General features: G+C 42.5%; 1 protein-coding gene across 8 annotated transcripts in view; it reads right to left on the reverse strand.

The window, feature by feature from the left end:
- LOC121294060 (signal transducer and activator of transcription 5B-like) overlaps nt 1–21,818 on the reverse strand; it is a 170,207-nt gene that overhangs the window by 115,224 nt on the left and 33,165 nt on the right. For 3 of the 8 annotated variants that reach the window (XM_041217610.1, XM_041217601.1, XM_041217602.1), the window contains exon 2: nt 2,552–2,671. The exons of 1 other annotated variant lie outside the window; for it this stretch is intronic. The gene's annotated coding sequence lies outside the window, so the exon portion shown is untranslated. Of the gene's footprint in view, nt 1–2,551; nt 2,672–4,852; nt 4,872–5,791; nt 5,900–11,436; nt 11,531–19,191; nt 19,251–21,818 lie in introns of those variants that run through there. 4 more of the 8 variants (XM_041217603.1, XM_041217605.1, XM_041217604.1 and 1 more) reach the window with 4 other exon arrangements.

Here is a 21,818-nt window from a genome sequence, read left to right on the forward strand (position 1 = left end):
CTGTGGTCCGTTTGTCAAAATGACCGACAACACTACAAGACTAAAATCATGTTGATTTAACATGGTTCTTAAAATTATATTGCATTTAGAAAAAAATATTAGCATTACAATCAGTTGGTCACACGATTTCTAAGTAGTTCAAACAGCAAGCCTAGAATATGACACTGAATGCTAAATAATAATTGTTACACTGAAGAACTTCACCACAAACTTTTTATAAACCCTTATACACCAAAATACCACAAAACCCCAAAAAAAAAATCACGTTTTATTCCCCTCCAGTGTTACATTCTGTCTTCTCGCATGTCGGCAGTGACAGATTTTTAAAAATTCATTCATGGGATGTGGGCTTCGTGGGCTGGGCCAGCATTTATTACCCATCCCTAGTTGCCCTTGAGAAGGTGGTGGTGAGCTGCCTTCTTGAACCGCTGCAGTCCATGTAGTGTAGATACACCCACGGTGCTGTTAGGAAGGGAGTTCCAGGATTTTGACTCAGTGACGGTGAAGGAATGGCGATATATTTCCAAATCAGGGTGGTGAGTAACTTGGAGGGGAACTTCCAGATGGTCGTGTTCCCATGTGTCTGCTGCCTCTTGTCCTTCTAGATGGTAGTGGTTGTGGGTTTGGAAGATGCTCTCTAAGGAGCCTTGGTGAATTTCTGCAGTGCATCTTGTAGATGGTACACACAGCTGCTGCGTGTCGGTGGTGGAGGGAGGGGATGTTTGTGGATGAGGTGCCAATCAAGCGGGCTGCTTTGTCCTGGACAGTGTCAAACTTCTTGAGTGTTGTGGGAGCTGCACTCATCCAAGGGAGTGGGAAGTATTCCATCACATTCCTGACTTGTGCCTTGTAGATATTGGACGTGCTTTGAGGAGTCAGCAGTGAGTTACTCATCACAGGATTCCTAGCCTCTGACCTGCTTTTGTAGCCACAGTATTTATATGGCTAGTCCAGTTCAGTTTCTGGTCAATGCTAACTCCCCAAGATGTTGATAGTGGGGGATTCAGTGGTGGTAATGCTATTGAATGTCAAGGGGCAATGGTTAGATTCTCTCTTTTTGGAGATGGTCATTGCCTGGCACTTGTGTGGCACAAATCTTACTTGCCACTTGTCAGCCCAAGCCTGGGTATTGTCCAGGTCTTTCTGCATTTGGACATGGACTGCTTCAGTCATGAATGATGAACATTGTGCAATTATCAGTGTACATCCCAACTTCTGACCTTATCATGGAAGGAAGGTCATTGATGAAGCAGCTGAAGATGGTTGGGCCGAGGACACTCACCTGAGGAACATCTGCAATGATGTCCTGGAGCTGAGGTGATGGATCTCCAACAACCACAACCATCTTCCTTTCTGTTAGGTGTGACTCCAACCAGTGGAGAGTTTTCCCCCAATTCCCATTGGCTCCAGTTTTGCTAGGGCTCCTTGATGGCACACTTGGTCTAATGAGGCCTTGATAGCAAGAGCAGTCACTCTCACCTCACCTTAGGAGCTCTTTTGACCATGTTTGAACCAAGGCTGTATTGAGGTTTAACTTGGGACTCGTGCACATCAGGTCTACAAATGCACGAGTCCATCTGTTAAGCATAGCACAAGATGCTATACCCCAGACAGCAAGTTGCAACCGTCCCCAAAATAAATGTAGCAATACACCTGTGATACATACACCAAGTTTAAATACTAATCAGAAACTCCACTCAGAGCTGGAAGGTAGCTAGCAGGCAAGAGGCAATTTCTTCAATTTCACACGACCTTAACATCCCCAACAGGCCAATCCCAAGAAATTGAGAGTAAGCCAGCTCCGAACACAGCTACAAACGATGTGTTTTCTTCCATTTGATTGAACACAACTGGTGGGATTTTCCGCACCCGCCCGCCACTGTGATCATCCGGTCCCGCCATAAGTCAACGGACTTCTGGCTGGGGCGCCTGCCTTGCCAGTGGCAGGACCTGCCCGTGACAGGGCTGAAAAATCCAGGTCAACATCTTGCAGAAGGTAGTGAACCAATTGCAAGATCCTGTTCAATGGAGTCAAAGCCCTCAATGTTCCCAAGCAGCCAAATTGCAGGGATGCCTCAAAACTATCCTAAACTTCAAAAATGCACAGCTTCTAGAGTATACTCAACCACCCCAATCTTATTTTCCTATAAATACTGAACTGAAAAAAAAAGCCACAATCTATTAAGGTAACAGTGAAATTTAGAATAAATCAAAAGAAAAATACTAACTTCTATCCTTTCTAGTTTGTACTACAAGCAGAAACTTTGCAGTCCTTCACTTTTTAAATTTCAAGTACAACTCAAAAAAAATCTAAAAACACACACATGACAGTAGTTAATGTTATTTGCTCATGCAAGTTTAAAAAAATGTTGCATACATCACTTTCAAAGACAAAACAATGATTATTTTACATTTCACCCTCCAAAGCAAAAATCTCCTGAAAACATAGGATTTGTTAATCTGAATTATAAGCTTCCTCGATACAATGCATGCTGAAGAACTAAAATGAATTTTCTCTACCCCCACAGATCCCTACCATCAGTTTACTGACCTCATTGAGCTGTTTCACGCCAATCCAATATTTAAGTCTCTGTAATGCTTCAATAGTCTGCCAGGCTATCCATCTGTGCCAGTAAACAATGATAGCAATATGCTAGGTACGAAATATTCCCTGTTCAATAGACAAAATGATTGAATTTGAAAATTTAACAAAATGTATGAAAGCACCATCACACAAAGACAAAAATTATTTTTGAAAATCTGTTTTTAGAAAGGTACATCGAGTACCAATGAATTTTCAAATTGCAGCACTTAAAGATAACCTTTTTCACATGTGAAGCTGAAACCAAAGCAAAATTATTATACACACTATAATAGCATTGCAACTGAGCTCGATTCATAGTGTATAACACTAAATTATATGGTTGGCAATTTACTTTCACATGCATAAGGATCAAAAGATGCATAAAATTATACAATCGAAATTAAGCAATTTTACCATGAAATGTTTTGCTTCATAGGAATCTTTAAGGTCTGATAACTAAAACTGGTTCTATTTCAACTGAAGCAGCAAGGAAAATTATCAATTTAATTTGCTTATTTATTGGCAAAGAATTACCTATATGACATTCGATAATGGTATCTGAAAATGACTGGAAAAAAAAGCAATTAGCCCCAGTAGACGCTGCCTCATCACCTAGGTAATGTAGCTTCTTGAGCTTCCCAACCTTTGGCAATGTTAACTATCGAAAATTGTAGAACAATCGTCAATTTCAGGGAAAAAAACTCAACTCCAATTCTGAAAGCTATCAGGTAAACCTCAAGAAGTCACACTTGACCATGTGACATCACTAATTGAGCTTGTCTAACTTCACAGAATCACAGAGTTGTTACGTTGCAAGAGGCGGCCATTTGGTCCATCGTGTCTGCACCAGGTCTCCGAACGAGCATTATGACTCAGTACCATTCTTGTGCCTTTTCCCCTTAACTTTGCACATTGTTTCAACTTAAATAATCATCTAATGCCCTCTTGAATGCCTCGATTGAACCTGCCTCCACCACACTTCCAGGCAATGCATCCCAGGCCTAAACCACTTGCTGTGTGAAAAAGTTTTTTCTCACATCGCACTTGCTTCTTTTGCAAATTACTTTAAATCTGTGCCCTCTGGTTCTTATTCCTTTTACGAGTGAAAACAGTTTCTCCCTATCTATTCTGTCCACACCCCTCATGATTTTGAACACCAGTATCAAATCTCCTATTAGCCTTCTCCTCTCCAAGGAGAACAGTTCCAACTTCTCCAATCTACCTTCATAACTGAAGGCTCTCAACCCTGGAACCATTCTCTCCAATGCATTCACATCCTTCTTAAAGTGTGGCGCCCAGAACTGTACACAATACTCCAGCTGAGGTCTAACTAGTGCCCTATACAAGTTCTGCATAACCTCCTTGCTCTTGTATTCTCTGCCCCTATTAATAAAGCCTAGGATGCTGTATGCTTTATTAAGTGCTCTCTTCACTTGTCCTGTCACCTTTAATGAATTATGCACATATAGACTCAGGTCCTTAAGCTCCTGCACACCCTTTAGAGTCATACCCCTTATTTTATATTGTTTCTTCATGTTCTTCCTACCAAAATGAATCACCTCACACTTCTCTGCATTGTACTTCATCTGCCACCTATCCGCCCACTCCACCAACTTGTCTAAGTCCTTTTGAAATTCTACACTATCCTCCTCACAGTTTACAATGTTTCCACGTTTTGTAGCATCCGCAAACTTTGAAATTGTCCCCTGTACACCAAAACTTAGATCACTAATATATATGTATCAGGAAAAGCAAGGGTCCAAATACCGACTCCTGGGGAACTCCACTACAAACTTTTCTCCAGCCCAAAAAATATCCATTAGCCATTACTTGCTGTTTCCTATTACTCAGCCAGTTTTGTATCCACATTGTTACTGTCCCTTTTATTCCATGAGCTATAACTTCTCACAAGGCTGTTGTGCAGCACTGTATCAAATGCATTCCCCATATATGGTCATGTTATCCTCACCGATGCATTGTCAAGTCGCTTGTTATAAGAATATAAGCCATAAGAATAATCCATATCCACTGAAACTTCTGATGACATGGTTTAAAGAAAAAAACTGAAAAAATACTTCGAACATCCGATTTGGATTTTTGCCCAAGTACTTCATTGGATGCCTTCTAGTTCCATCTTAGTCCATTTCAATTTTTTTTTAATCAGAATCCACTATATTTAATCATTTTATAATCCAGAACAGATGTCCAATTGCATCGTCATGTTAAGTTGTAAGAGACCCACACTAGTGTTCAATCAATAGTACATACATCCCATAATACAAAGATCCGAGAATCAAAAATATGAATATAGTTAACCCTCCACTTTTCCCCTTGCTCAGCATCCAGTGTTTCTTTTCAACCTAAGAGCCTTTGAGATATTTTCCTTCAATCAGTATCTTAGTGAATTACTGAGGAATGTCTGCTTCAGGCAGCAACAAAGGCTGCTTTGTTCTCCGTGTTGAAGCGGTCTTCAAGCACTCAGTCCAATGCAGCCATGTTTTCCAGTCACCTCTGCAAAAATGTTTCTATTGCCAGGTAAAGCAGGAGTCAAAGGAGTAACTGAACAATCAGCAATTTTTGTGGTGTGGATCGTCATGGCAGCAAAACTGTATTTTCATCAGGAATTTGGAAGGGCAGGTGTGTCATCAACAGCAATCTGGGATTAATGGGATATTGTACACAACTAAGATGCAGGGAAAAAACGTTTTTTTTAAATACACAGGGCAAATTGCCACAATTTCAATGTTTCTTGTAACAACCCAGAAAGCATAAAAAAATCAGAATATAGCCAAATTAAATCTTACAGCTACAAAACGCATATGCAATCATAAGTCTTCCATTTACAGTGTGACATTTTCTTTGCATCTATGATTATTACTGGCAGAAATTGGCTTTGCCTTTATGGAACAGTAGGTTACCACATTCCACCACCGGTAAGTACAACAACAAAATATTTAGTTTCCCGTTTATTCCTTTGCTCTGATTTTAAAATTTGGCAACAGCTCATCTAAAATGGATCTCTGATGGTTCAATCCAAGTTTCAGCCTAGATTACATGCTCACGTTATAGGAGTTTCAACACTTGGAAATCTTACAACTGAGCCAAGCAGACAGTGTAATATAATAAAAGCAATTGACTGAAACAGAAGTGATTTTTATTTTAAGTTTGGATAACATTGTTATACTCTTTCTCCCACATTAACATTACCTCATGATACGTCAAATCATTTGGAACATAAGAACCTTTGTCAAGTTATAGTTCTTCCAGTGCACCAATTCCTCTCCCAAAATTCACGATATTTTTAAGCAAGGTTTTGCTGAAATATTGCACCAAGAAAAAAATCTGGTGTTACCATTTAAAATATTTAAGAGCTGCATCTTAAATTAGCATCCCAATAAATGTTACTTTCTGTGGATATTCATTTGGTACCACGACTACATGGCAGTAATGCTGAAGTACATCAGTAAATGATTTTCTCCAAGATGACAAGTGTTTAGATGAACACTTGAAATGCCATTGCATACAGGGCTCCAGATGGAGTGCTCAAAAATGGGATTACAATAGATAAGTGCTTGATGGCCAGCACGGACACGATGGGCCAAATGGCCTGTTCCTGTGCTATATAACTCTATGACAATGTTATCAGAAAAAGATACAGATAGAGATAAGTGTATGGGGAACAAAGAATGATCAATAAAGATCTAAGTGCATCTACAGGACATTTCGCTTCAATTGAATTATACTTTGAAGATATATTTCCTTTCCTATTCTTGCTCTTAAAATATATTAAATCAGATTTTTCTGCATTAAACTTTCTCAGCCACTGAGCTACCCATTCTAGCCACAATTCCTACTGTAGTCTCCTACATTTTCCTGGTAATCTTCTATTCTCCCAGTTTACATCAGCAAACACTGGTTTCACATATTACTATTTTATTTACTACACTAATAAGATCTTGTCTCTTATGTGTATATGGCATCTTTATAGCATATAAACCCCAGGTTGACAGCATTTTAATATTTATTGCTGACTTGAAATATAAAACATTCATCTTTTATTAAAACATGCATATATTAATGTTCTATTAGCTCTAACCCTACAGATATTCAAGCCCAATAAAACTAAGAGTCATGTAGACAATTGAGTAGATCAGTTTTATTGAGTTTCATTTTTGAATGCATTTTAGTTGATCATGCAAGATTCATCTATTTTCTCACATACAAAGCAGATGTGTGAAAGACAAACAGCCCTATAATCCTTGGTAATTGAGCACATTTAACAGAAAAACAAATTTAAAATGCAGAAGGCTTCAACAATTAAAATTTTACTTTGGGAAAAATGAAGTCAAATAAAATAACAAGCCAATGAACTGATTTAAATGAGTGCAGAAAGTGATTCCAATTTAATCAAAAAGTGCTAACTTTAGCCAGTAACATGCTTCAAAAAGACAATAATCGTTTGAAGACTTAACATTGGTAACAAAAGCAGAAAATACTGAAAACATGCAACAAGTCATGTAGCATCTGCGGAGCAAACAGATAAGTCAACATTTTGAGACAAGAAGCTGTCAACTATGGCCTGAATTTTCTCGTCAGCGATTTGGGGGGCCGCTTGCCAAAGGGAAAATAACGCGGGATGACATCGGGAGGGATCCCCAACGTCATCCCGGTCCAGTTAAATCTTTAGGAAGGTGGGCAGACAGCGAAATCAGCTGTCCACGCACCGACATGTCAATGGCCAATTGAGGCCATTGACAGAGTAATTAAGATAATTAAAGGCACTGCCCGTCCAACCTTAAGGCTGGCAGACAGGCCAGGAGCCCCAGCGGGCTTCTGATAATACATGAAACCTCATCCACTGGCAGGTTGAGGTTTCATGCCCGTTTTTAAAAACTTTAATAAATTTTATGTGATATTTATTAATATGTCCCATCTCGTGCGACATTGTCACATGAGGGGGACATGTTAATAATTTTTTTATTTTTCTTTTTAAACTTTGTAACACCCTTTCACTGATCTCCCCGAGACAGCACTTAGTCTCAGGGAGCAGTGCACTCCTTCGCGCGCATGCACGAAAGAGTGCATTTTGACAGATGGGGAATCCCTCCCTTCCCCCCCGCACAGGAAGTGCATAGCGCTTCCCATTGGGCAGGCCTTAATTGGCCCACCCACTTAAAATGGCGGTGGGGCCTGCTTCGGCCGCGGAGTTCGGCTGGCCGCCGAGCTGGTGGGGCCCGCCTGCCAACCGAGGGCAAAATTCTGCCCTATATCTCAGTTGATATCATTCTCTTTATGAGTCAGAAGGCTGTGGGTTCAAATTCATGAGTCTTGAGCACAAAAATCTCACTGACAGGATAAGGAAGACACGGAGGTATTATTTTGGCTTTGTCACAATTACATTGATGTCATTTGCGACCTTGATAAGAGCTGCTATGGTGACAGCAATGGAAACATGTTTGGAAGGATTTAAACAGAGCTCTGGGAACCAGTCACAAATTTGGGAGGCAAAGCACGTTCAAGGGCTTTGGGAAGGAAAGGGAGATTAGAGGTGGGGCAGAGGTGTCAAAGGTTAGTTTTTGGAGCAGAGGGGTGATGGCAGTAGGTGTGCAGGAGAGGAGACAAAACCTGAGAAGCAAGAACTGTTAACAATATCAGCTAACATGGGAGCCAGGAAGGGAAGTTGGGTGATCAGTAGTTTAGTGGGAAGGGGATAGTGAGAACAGGAGGTGGGTCAAATGGACAAGGTGAACTTGGAGAGAGCATGAAGGGAGAGAAACTAGTGAAAGATAAAAAGTTAAGGGTTAGACCAAGGAGTCTTAGAGGAAGTTTGGCCCAGTGGGCTAGAAGCTAGGTGGGCAGAAAGATGATGAATAGTTGGATATCACCATACCATCCAGAAACAGCTCTCACCTTCATTCCCTTAAGTCCAAGTGATGCAGACTTGAACGGATGCGGCTGACAACTGGTTTAGCCATTCGACATCATAACTGACCACATAAAGCATCGTCAAGCTCCTGCTCTTGCTGCAAAAACCGCCTACTGATCATCCTAGAATGCAAAGGTAACCCCCTGGCATTTTTCTCCACTGCAAGTCAAATTCTCAAATGTCTCTGCCCTTCGACAACATGTGCAAGGAGCTGACAGACTGTAAAGACTAGAATTTTTACTCTAGTCTTTATCTTAGCTGCTCTGACGATGCCACTTTCTACAACACAGCTTGTGAAATGTCCTCAGCTAAAAATGTCCTTATTTGCTAAAGAATTAGTCACGTTTGTGAAAAAAACAACCTTAAAATGATTAACTATTTAGAAAGAACCAAGTCATGTTTGAGTGAAAAAATACTATCACTGGTCTGTGAAAAGCATATTCCCACTATTGCCTAAAACCTTATTATGCTTCTGTCACCTCTGAACTCAAATGGTTGGATTTTGTAGGAGTCGGGAGACTCCACAGACCATTAAAAATGGTGTTTGGGACCCGATTCCAGGATTCTTGGCACCCCCAATTTTCATCAGCGGGGATAAGGGTGCGGCTGGTGCAGGTCATCCTGCACTCCCGACCTGGCCAGCTTCATTGCTGGGATAGGCATCTCCTACCCTTCACAATTTTCATGGAGTCAGGCCAGCTTTTCAACGAGTCATGGTTCACAACCCCTCAGTATCATGAACCATAGTCTGGATGAGGGAACCTTTTGAAAGGTAAGATCAAGAGCTCTTACCCAAACCCCCAGGCCAACCTATGCCCCTCCACCCACCCCAATAGCCAGCCATGTCCCCAATGCCAACCTATGCACCTCCACCCACCTTAAGAGGCAACCATGCCCTCCATGGCAACCTATTTTACTCCGCCCATGCCCACAGACCCCCATACCATCCATGCCAACCTTTGCCTCTCCACCCACCTCCAATAGCCGCTCACACCGTCCATGCAAACCTATGCCCCTCCACCCATCCCCAATGGTCACTCATATCCTCCATACCAATCAATGACAATTCAATGTCTATTCACCTAGTATACACAGTACAGAACCAATGAACCTTATTCAAACAATGTATTGCGTGAAAAAGCTTTAAAAAAGTCATTAATTCATAACTTTCTTACTACATCCTTATCAGAGTGTCAATCAACTAGCCCTTTAAAGTATCAGTAGCAGAAACTGCAAGCACTTGACACCTCTTTTCTGTGAATAAAGATTGAGCAATTGAGGAAGTGTGGGGTAGGAGGGGGTGCGAGGGGTGAGGGCTAGAGGGTTGTTTTCTGTTTTACTGCAACCAGGATGAAGTCCTAGAGCACCAAGACAGACTCGTAAGCAGCCCGTGTCTACATCCGGCAGCCCGTGACTGCCTCCAAACTGCTCCTGGCGTGGCGAGTCCTACTCCAATTAGTACCCGCACCCTTCCCCCCACCCCAAAAGGAAATTGCTACCTTTGCAGGCACTTTTTCCGGAGGCAGGCGTGCCGAGCCAGGAAATTTTCCAACTCCCATTACCCGCCTACAGGATGAAAATCCAGTCCAATTTCTCTAATGTCTGCCTTGCTGCTGGCCTTCCCATTTCATTAAAATAATCTACAACTCAGCTGCCCCTATTCAATTATGTACTATGTTCTAGTCAGCTATCACCCTCCATTCTTGCTGGACTACACTCATTCCTCAACCTTCAAATGAACTGAATTTTAAATCCCTGTCACCTTCAAATTGTTCCACAGCCTACCTCCACTCTTCCCTACCTTTACAACCACCTCAAACCTCACATCAGCACCCTTTGTTCGTCCAAATATGGCTACCCGAGCGCCCCTTTTTAACCACCACCACTGATAGCAGGGACCTTGAGCTGCCTCAGCGCCTGTCTTGAACATCCTCCTTCAACATCTGCACCTTAAAAGCCTCATTGTCCATTCTCTATTTATTGCCCTAATGCACCTTGGGATGCGTTAAAAGGGGTTATATAAACACAAGTTTTTACTGATAGCGTGCGTCCAACAGGCTGATATGGTTACAATGCAAAAATGAGTCAACTTGGATTATATTGCTTATAGTAGTCAAAAAAAAAGTTTAGCCAGGCTATTACCTATTTGTGAAAAACTAGATACAGCTGTTTCTTATAATTTTTATTTGCAAAATAAATTAATGGGTTTTCAAACAAGCAGCTGCCATCACAAATAACCCCATTATATACAATTTGACACAAGACATGATTAGATTTTTATTAAAGTGCAAAATCCCCAGTGATAATGTACTACTCACCACAATCTTTCGTAACCTAGCATTTTGTACGACAATAAAAAATGGAGGCAGTAGTGGTAGCAAAACTAAACACAATCAAAAGGTAACTTTGTTTTTTTTATTCCACGCACACACAGTTTCCATTGTACCACTTTGCCAATTTTTTAAAAATTCTCAAGTCTCAATCGCATAAAATCAGCCCATCTGATTGCACTTGCCTTGACAGGTCTACTGAAGACCACCATTCAGGCATCACAATGCCCAATTTTCACTTTGGAATAACAATTTTATGTTTCTGATGGTAAGTGACAGAAGCTGTAGATTATGGTTGTACAATTAGTGTACAAGACTAACTACCAAAGAGAGTCTTATTTTCAAGTAATCTTGTAGCTTAGGAAGACTCAAAAGGAAAAAGCACAACACTTTCAGAGCAGATCCACGAAGACAGGAGTGCAACACTGCTTCCCTGAGGAAAGTAAAACTGTCCTATCCATAAGAGAGCACACATCCATACAATATAACACATGCTTCCTTTCAGAAATATGGAAGGACTTGACAGGAGTTAATCAGAAGACCACATTACCTTGGCAAGGAACTCTATCAAATAAAGTTTCAAGATTGTGACCTACTGTAGTATTAAGAAATACGACATCTTTGATCAGTTTACTGAATTCTTTCATCTTTCAAGACAACATTATTCGAAACCAAGTCACATTTCTAATCCTGCAAAATACAAAGATTCAAAAGGTGAGGGTACAATGGTATAATGGTAATGCAACTGACCTAGTAATCCAGGGGCCTGAACAAATAGAGTATCTCCAGAATGGAGACAGGGGTTCAAATCCCACCACAGCAACTGGGGGAAAAGTAAATTGAATTAATAAATAAATGGAATAAAATGCTATTCTCATTAATGAATGGATTCTTCTTGGTGGATGAAGGTTCAGCAAAAAGGTTTACAGTCTTGTTTGATTTCTCATGTGGGACACTGGGCCAAGTCTAGATTTGCATAACTGACAGTAAATACTAAATATCAAGTCAGTTTTGGAGGAATAGATGGACGCATTGGCTTTGCGCTGCACTCGCTTGCCCTGAAAGCACTTGACTCTGTTCTCCTCAAATGCTGAAATATCTCATTAATAATGATCATGAAACTATCAAATTGGTGTAAAACCCCATCTGGTTCACTAATGTGCCACTTGGTCTGGCCTACGTGTGATGCCAGATCAACAGAAATGTAGTTGCCTACCAAGCCACTCAGTTGTATCAAAGCACTACAAAAAAAAAACCCTATAGTGTACCTACACCACATGTCTCAACATCACCTTCACAAGGCCAATTAGGGATGCGCAATAATTGCTGGCCTTCCCAGCAACACACCTCCCAGGAACAAAAATAAAAAAAATAGCTCAGCTCTCTTACAGAATGGCATTAAATATGGCCAAAGATCTGACCTGCCTTCGCTGTGCCTTGAAAGGGCAATTCATCCAAACTCCTGAAGATACAAGGATTTAAGCAACGAACAATTTGCTGTGCCCTGCACAGACAGCAGATGGTGAATTTCTTCTAGCACTGTTGGTTAGTGTTTGAATTTGAGCTTGTGGCTGGCCTCCAGCCAAGGTGTTGAGACATTTATTGAACTGAAGATTTCTGCTGTTAGCTTATAGCAATCTGTTCTGGCTTAAAGTGGTGAAAATATTGAAGGTTAGCCAAACTACTTTGGGTGCCAGCGTCAGTACCTGATTGAGGATAAAGTCCCTGAACTCACCTATCTCCGAGGTGGGCGCCATACCCAGTCAGATTCGCAGCCATAGGACATGGCAGCGCAAACTACGGCTGCTGTAATGAGATACCCCAAAGAAACATTCCTGCTCCTCCACCAATGTGTGGACCCTGGATCCAACATGACTATTTGAGATAGTTTTGCTAGAGATCATTTTTCTCATAATGTGTAAACAACATGAACTTGCAGTTGCTGCCAAAATAAAACTTTAGATGTTAAAGGGGCAGGCAGCCAGCCAAAGTTAAAACTTGCCCTTTACATTTGGGGTGACTGGGGGGCAGAAATGGAGAACATGTAAACTATTGCAGAGGAATATTAACATATAAATCAGATTCTGTTAGGAAAGGCAGAGGAGTAGAGCCCAATGGAGAACTGTGGAAAATGAAATGTGTTAAAACACTAAATGCTGCCTATTAGTTTACATTTTGGATGTTACATTTCCAAACTATTTTTCTTGCACTATTGGGCAAGTGCAAAAGTTGCAGTGAATGAAAGCAAGAGAGATGTAACTGTAGTGAGACAGTATATGGACATAATATTGTGCGCAAGAGGAGGATAAAGCACTCAAAAGTACTAGATACTCTGTAAATATAATCCAGTTGTATTTTCTGGTTAGGATCTAATATCAGTGGCACATAGAGCAATGGAAAAGAAAACACTGGAAAAAAAAGTTACCCAAGCCACTTCACCATCCTAACCATGTTGTAACATCCTTAAATAGGACACACAAACCTAAATCCAAAGCTCCTCTCTTCAACGAAAATCAGCCTAAAAACATATTAAACAGTTTGACAGTCAATTAATCTTGAAGAACTGCTGTTCCAATGTATGTTTTGAGGATCAGTAGCTTTGTAGACAATTATCAAAGATTGCAAAAGAGAATGCATTCGCAGTTAGATGTTAAACTGCAGATCTTTTAAGCGGATCAAATCTCACTGCCAGATTCATTGCATACAAATGTAAAAATGTTAACTGTGGCACGAGAGTCTGAAGTGATCGTAAGCAGTTCAAAATGGGGACAGCAGGGAATTTTTTTTTTTTATAATTCAAATAAATGCTATTCTGAAAAAGAATTGGACCCATGGAAGGAACATTTGGGGATGTCGTCAGTGTAAACAAAGATTTATGATTTTGGACCCAGATTTAGTATACTGTATGGAAAGTCAGAGAAAGCAACACTCAAAGGTACATTAAATTAAGAATTTTATACATAAGAGTCCTGAATACAAAACCAAAGAAGCACACAATCTGTCCCAAACATTATTTAGCTCAAAGTAGACTACTGTGTGAATTCTGGGAACATCATAGGGATGATGATATATGCACCAAAAGGGGTAGAGGAGAGACTTACTAAGATTTTATCAAGAATGGAAGGTAATAGTTATTAAGAAGTACTCAAATAATTTGTGGGAGATTTGCATTCACACTATGTTAATGAGTTTGTTCAGGAATCTGGGTGCAATTTTAATATGGCACACAAGTGTCAGGCACAATTTATCAATTACACCCCAAGCAGAAACTTGAGGCTGTTAAATGATACATGGTATACCCAAAATACCACATCTTAGGTGAACCTTAACAGAAGGCCCAGCAAACAGCAACATTTAGAACCAATGTTGATGTTCTTCTTTCATGCAGACTACTTGGAATGGACTGCTTGATAGGGTGACAGAGAGAATAAAGCTTGCAGTCATTTAAAGGTTCTTTTAAGTTATGTTAATATAGTTGGTGACTGACACATAGATCTTGACTTAACCAATAAAACTGAAAGATAAACACAAATGATTTTGCAGATACATTAGCACTGAAGACGAAGCTTTTCTACATCACCTGATCTTCCCATGGCAGTCAGAACTTCAGAGGTCACTTACTAAATGTGCCAAGTGCAATTCAGTATGTCTGGGTTTGATGACTTGGCATGAATCCCTGAACATTGCACATATCATCCTTTATTAATGTTTGATGACATAAGTGTCACATTCAGTCAGATATTCATGGATTCACTGCATTTCTAGTGCAGAGTTGTTCGAGAAATCAATTCCATTTCTAAGCATAAACATATCAACATAAACTCAGTTCACTGTCCAATATACATATTACAACTAGCAAACAACCAAAACTAGCAACACCCCCAGCCAAGCTGTTCCAGTGCAGCTACAACACCTATATGTACCAGAAAATGTGGAAAACTGCCCAAGTATGCCCTGTCCAAAAAAAAGCAGGACAAATCCAACCTGGCCAATTACCGTCCCATCAGTCTACTCTCGATCATCAGCAAAGTGATGGAAGGTGCCGCTGGCAGTGTTATCAAGCGGCACTTACACAGCAATAACTTGCTCACTGATGTTTACTGTGTGTTCTGCCAGGGCCACGAAGATCCTGACTTCATTACAGCCTTGGTCCAAACATGGACAAGAGAGCTGAACTCAAGAGGCGAGGTAAAAGTGATTGCCCTTGACATCAAGACAGCATTTGACTGAGTGTGGCACCAAGGAATCCTAGCAAAACTGGAGTCAGAGGGAAAATTCTCCACTGGCTGGAGTCATACCTGGCACATAGGAAGGTGGTTGCGATTGTTGGAAGTCAACCATCTCAGTCCCAGAGCATCACTGCAGGAGTTCCTCAGGGTAGTGCACTATGCCCAACCATCTTCAGCTGCTTCATCAATCGCCTCCCCTCCTATCATAAAGTTAGAAGTGGGGATGTTCACAGACGATTGCACAATGTTCAGCATCATTCACAACTCTTCAGATACTGAGGCGTCCATCTCCATTTGCAGCAAGATCTTGACAACATTCAAGCTTGGGCTGATAAATGGCCAGTAACATTCATGTCTCAAGTGCCAGGAAATGGCCATCTCCAACGAGAGTATAACCACATCCCTTTGACATTCAACAGCATTATCACTGCTGGATACTGGCACCCTGAAGGGGAGTACAGAAATAGGAAGGGATAAAGTCATAGATAGATTTCAACATCAGAATGATCATTTTAATTGAGGTGGTGGAACTGGAGCCAATGTAAGTAAAGGATGATGAGCTATCAGGATTTTCTTCGAGATAGGGGATAGGCAGAAGAGCTTTTAATGCGCTGAAGTTTTGGGAGGGTGGAGAATTGGTGGCCAACCAAGAGATCATTCAAATAATCCAATCTGGCTGTGACAAAAGCACGGATAAGGGTTCAACAGCAAATAAACTGATGTGGGAAGACACATGTAGTTAAAGCATGTTCTGGCTAAGGTCACCCAGGTGAGTGTGGAATAAATAAGGCAATCTCGCTAAACCAGACAATAAAGACAAGGTGTGGCTCATCCTTTCAAATGCTGCATAGACACAAAAGCAGGGCAGGGAAGCAACCTGTATCACCTGCAACGACAACATAGTTACCAACTTGGCTTGGGGCTGCTTCCAGACAGCACATCAAAAAATTGAAGATGGCTAAATTATATAGCACTGGGAGTAATCCTCTTAAGGGTTAGTCAAAAAAGTAATCATGCAGCAGCAAATCCATCTTTCCCTGGTAGCTCCTGGACAGACAAGGAACACACGAAAATACATAACAAAAACAAAAACAGAATTACCTGGAAAAACTCAGCAGGTCTGGCAGCATCGACGGAGAAGAAAAGAGTTGACGTTTCGAGTCCTCATGACCCTTCGACAAAACTTGCGTTCGAGTCCAAGAAAGAGTTGAAATATAAGCTGGTTTAAGGTGTGTGTGTAGGGGGCGGAGAGATAGAGAGACAGAGAGGTGGAGGGGGGGGGGGGTGTGGTTGTAGGGACAAACAAGCAGTGATAGAAGCAGATCATCAAAAGATGTCAACGACAATAGTACAATAGAACACATAGGTGTTAAAGTTGGTGATATTATCTAAACGAATGTGCTAATTAAGAATGGATGGTAGGGCACTCAAGGTATAGCTCTAGTGGAGTTTTTTTTTTATATATAATGGAAATAGGTGGGAAAAGAAAAATCTTTATAATTTATTGGGAAAAAAAAGGGGGAAGGGGGAAACAGAAAGGGGGTGGGGATGGGGGAGGGAGCTTATGACCTAAAGTTGTTGAATTCAATATTCAGTCCGGAAGGCTGTAAAGTGCCTAGTCGGAAGATGAAGTGTTGTTCCTCCAGTTTGCGTTGGGCTTCACTGGAACAATGCAGCAAGCCAAGGACAGACATGTGGGCAAGAGAGCAGGGTGGAGTGTTGAAATGGCAAGCGACTGGGAGGTTTGGGTCATTCTTGTGGACAGACCGCAGGTGTTCTGCAAAGCGGTCGCCCAGTTTACGTTTGGTCTCTCCAATGTAGAGGAGACCACATTGGGAGCAACGAATGCAGTAGACTAAGTTGGGGGAAATGCAAGTGAAATGCTGCTTCACTTGAAAGGAGTGTTTGGGCCCTTGGACGGTGAGGAGAGAGGAAGTGAAGGGGCAGGTGTTGCACCTTTTGCGTGGGCATGGGGTGGTGCCATAGGAGGGGGTTGAGGAGTAGGGGGTGATGGAGGAGTGGACCAGGGTGTCCCGGAGGGAGCGATCCCTACGGAATGCCGATAAGGGGGGTGAAGGGAAGATGTGTTTGGTGGTGGCATCATGCTGGAGTTGGCGGAAATGGCGGAGGATGATCCTTTGAATGCGGAGGCTGGTGGGGTGATAAGTGAGGACAAGGGGGACCCTATCATGTTTCTGGGAGGGAGGAGAAGGCGTGAGGGCGGATGCGCGGGAGATGGGCCGGACAAGGTTGAGGGCCCTGTCAACGACCGTGGGTGGAAAACCTCGGTTAAGGAAGAAGGAGGACATGTCAGAGGAACTGTTTTTGAAGGTAGCATCATCGGAACAGATGCGACGGAGGCGAAGGAACTGAGAGAATGGGATGGAGTCCTTACAGGAAGCGGGGTGTGAGGAGCTGTAGTCGAGATAGCTGTGGGAGTCGGTGGGTTTGTAATGGATATTGGTGGACAGTCTATCACCAGAGATTGAAACAGAGAGGTCAAGGAAGGGAAGGGAAGTGTCAGAGATGGACCACGTGAAAATGATGGAGGGGTGGAGATTGGAAGCAAAATTAATAAATTTTTCCAAGTCCTGACGAGAGCGTGAAGCGGCACCGAAGTAATCATCGATGTACCGGAGAAAGAGTTGTGGAAGGGGGCTGGAGTAGGACTGGAACAAGGAATGTTCCACATACCCCATAAAGAGACAGGCATAGCTGGGGCCCATGCGGGTACCCATAGCCACACCTTTTATTTGGAGGAAGTGAGAGGAGTTGAAGGAGAAATTGTTCAGCGTGAGAACAAGTTCAGCCAGACGGAGGAGAGTAGTGGTGGATGGGGATTGTTCGGGCCTCTGTTCGAGGAAGAAGCTAAGGGCCCTCAGACCATCCTGGTGGGGGATGGAGGTGTAGAGGGATTAGACGTCCATGGTGAAGAGTAAGCGGTTGGGGCCAGGGAACTGAAAATTGTTGATGTGACGTAAGGTGTCAGAGGAATCACGGATGTAGGTGGGAAGGGACTGGACAAGGGGAGAGAGAAGGGAGTCAAGATAACGAGAAATGAGTTCTGTGGGGCAGGAGCAAGCTGAGACGATCGGTCTACCGGGGCAGTTCTGTTTGTGGATTTTGGGTAGGAGATAGAAGCGGGCCGTCCGAGGTTGGGCGACTATCAGGTTGGAAGCTGTGGGAGGGAGATCCCCAGAGGAGATGAGGTCAGTGACAGTCCTGGAAACAATGGCTTGATGTTCAGTGGTGGGGTCATGGTCCAGGGAGAGGTAGGAGGAAGTGTCTGCGAGTTGACGCTCAGCCTCCGCGAGGTAGAGGTCAGTGCGCCAGACAACAACAGCACCACCCTTGTCAGCGGGTTTGATGACAATGTCAGGGTTAGACCTGAGAGAATGGAGTGCAGTAAGTTCAGAGAGAGACAGGTTAGAATGGGTGAGAGGAGCAGAGAAATTGAGACGACTAACGTCGCGCCGACAGTTCTCAATGAAAAGATCGAGAGAATACATTCTGTCTACAAGTATGGAATCAGTTTCTATCTGCAAGCACGGAATCAGTTTCTATATGTACGATGCGACACCGAGCTCCATCTCTTTCATCCTTTTCAATCCCACACCAACCTCCATGCTGTCAGATTCCTGGGAGTGTTTAAACTCCTACCAGTTGAACATCGTTTTTGTGAATTGCCATAAACTCCGTTCCTGTGCCATACAGCCCATTTTTCTTTCACTGTCGAAATCTTGTGTTTTTGTCATAGCTAAACTCAACTTCTTCAATGTTCTTTTTGCTGACTTTCCAATATTTACCCTCCATACATTCCAGCTTGTCCTAAATGCAACTGCCTGCATTCCATCCCACATTAAGCCCCCAAAAAATTACCCATCACCTGTCGCCTGCAGACCTACATTCATTCTCCATTTGCCAGAATCTCCTGCAGTTTTATATCCCCGACCACAAACTTTGGTTCTTCGTCTCTGACCTCCGGTTTATCTCCCTTCCTTTACCCCCACCATTGCTGAGACCACTTCAGCTTTGCCTGGCACTGATGAACTCTGACAACTCCTTATTAATCTTCCTCCAAAAACATTGTTTCTGACCTAGTCATCAATTACTACCACTGACCTTTCTCCCAAGGTTAAGTGTCCATTCTTCTTGTTTCTCCATACAATGCCTTGCGGCATCTTGCGGATCCCACCCACACATGTGAAAACAAAATTGGTTACAATGGCAAATTATTCTAGATCCAGCTACAGAGAACAATCAAAAATTCTGACTTGCAACAATGTGGTTCTTTTCAATGTAATAAAGATGAAGCAGTGCATTAAAATTCAGCACAATTTTCTGAGACAAGTGAAGTTCAGATACAATTTTGGGCAACCAAGGATGACTACCCTAAATGCCAAATAAGATAATCATCCATGCTCGCAAAGTAATATTCAAAGCAAACAGGCCATTTAACAAAACTTAATAATCCAATAGGAATCTTTGCCTTGTAGTTTCCAAATAAGAAATACCACAAGTAAACATATTCTATTATCCCATGAGTTATGCTTAGGGATGACTTTATACACAGTTCCCACGCTCCCCTCCTCCTGTCATGTTGAGGTTGGGAGAAAAAGAAACAAAATTGCCTTGTGAAATTAAGCCAGAGAGAAGAAATTTCTTCAGCACCAGAACAGTGGATATACGAAACAGATTGAGTAGAATTACATAATGGTATGTAAATAAATTATATCAAATTGCAAATGATGATGGACAATTCAGCTAATAGGAAGTGGACGAGGCTCCAAGAACATCCTCAGCCTGAATGATGGTAGAGCCCAGCATGCTACCTTGGAGCCAGAACTGCTGAGTGGATGATCCATCTCAGCCTCCTCCTGAGATCCCCAGCATCCAAGATGTCACTCTTCACCCAATGAATCTACATAAGAAACAGCTGAGCGCACTGGACACAACAAAGGTTAAGGGCCCTGACAAGATCCCGGCTCTGGAAGACTTGTGCCCCAGAACTAGCCATGCCCCCAGCCAAGCTGCTCCATTGCAGAGACAACACTGGCATTTACCCATAGAATCACAGAATTGTTACAGCACAGAATTGGGCTATTCGGTGCTTCATGTCTGCATCGGCTCTCCAAATGAGCAACTCACCTGGTGCCATTCCACTGCTTTCTCCCTGTAATTCTACACGTTCTCTTCAGATAACAGTCTAATTGCCTTTTGAATGCTTGATTGAACCTGCCTCCACCACACTCTCAGGTAGTGCATTCAGGCCCCAGCCACTCACTGCATTAAAAAGTTTTTTAATGTCACTTTTGCTTTTTTTGCCAATTACTTTAAATCTGTGCCCTCCTGTCCTTTTACAAGGGAGAACAGTTTCTTCTCTATCTACTCTGTCCTAACCCCTCATGATTTTAAATACCTTTATCAAGTCTCTTCTCAGTCTTCTCTTCTCCAAAATAACAATAGTACCAAGTACCAACTTCTACATGCTATCTTCATAACTGAAGTTTCTCATCCCTGGAACCATTCTTGTGAATCTTTTCTGCACCCTGTCCAATGCCTTCACATCTTTCCTAAAGTGTGGCATCCAGAAACTTTTTATTTACTATTCATTCACGGGATGTGGGCTTCACTGGCTGGGCCAGCATTTACTGCCCATCCCTAATTGCCCTTAAGAAGGTGGTGGTGAGCTGCCTTCTTAAACTGCTGCAGTACATATGGTGTAGGTACACCCACAGTTCTGTTGGTGGGGGAGCAGTGAGTTCCAGGATTTTGACCCAGCAACAGTGAAGAAACGGCGATATATTTCCAAGTCAGGATGGTGAGTGGCTTGGAGAGGAGCTTCCAGGTTCCCATCTATCTGCTGCGCTAGTCCTTCTAGATGACAGTGATCGAAGGTTTGGAAGGTGCTGTCGAAGGAGCTTTGGTGAACTTCCACAGTGCATCTTACAGACAGTACACACTGCTGCTAATGTGCCAATGTTTGTGGATGCGGTGCCAATCAAACAGGTTGCTTTGTCCTGTATAGTGTCAAGCTCCTTGAGTACTTTTGGAGTTGCACTCATTCAGACAAATGGGGAGAATTCCATCACACTCCTGACTTGTGCCTTGTAGATGGTGGACAGGCTTTGGGAGCCAGGGGGTGAGTTACACAACGCAGGATTCCTAACCTCTGACCTCCTCTTGTAGCCACAGTATTTATACGGCTAATCCAGTTCAGTCTCTGGTCAATGGTAACCCCCAAGATAGTGATAGTGGGGGGGTTCAGTGATGGTAATGCCATTAAACATCATGGGGCGATGGTTAGCTTCTCTCTTGTTGGAGATAGTCATTGCCTGACACTTGTGTGGCGCAAATGTTACTTGGCCACTTGTCAGCCCAAGCCTGGATATTGTCCAGGTCTTTCCACATTTGGACATGGATTGCTTCAGTATCTGAGGAGTAACAAATGGTGAACATTGTGTAATCATCAACGAACATCCCCACTTCTGACCTTATGAAAGAAGGAAGGTCATTGATGAAGCAGCTGAAGACGGTTGTGCCGAGGACACTACCCTGAGGAACTCCTACACTGATGTGCTGGAGCCGAGATGACTGACCTCCAACAACCACAACCATCTTCCTTTGTGCTAGGTACGACTCCAGCCAGTGGAGAGCTTTCCCCCTGATTCCCATTGACTCCAGTTTGGCTAGGACTCCTTGATGCCACACCAGGTCAAAAGCGGATGTAAAGGGCAGTCAATCTCACC

This window comes from Carcharodon carcharias, chromosome 23, assembly GCF_017639515.1.
Source record: "Carcharodon carcharias isolate sCarCar2 chromosome 23, sCarCar2.pri, whole genome shotgun sequence".
Taxonomy (NCBI): Eukaryota; Metazoa; Chordata; class Chondrichthyes; order Lamniformes; family Lamnidae; genus Carcharodon; species Carcharodon carcharias.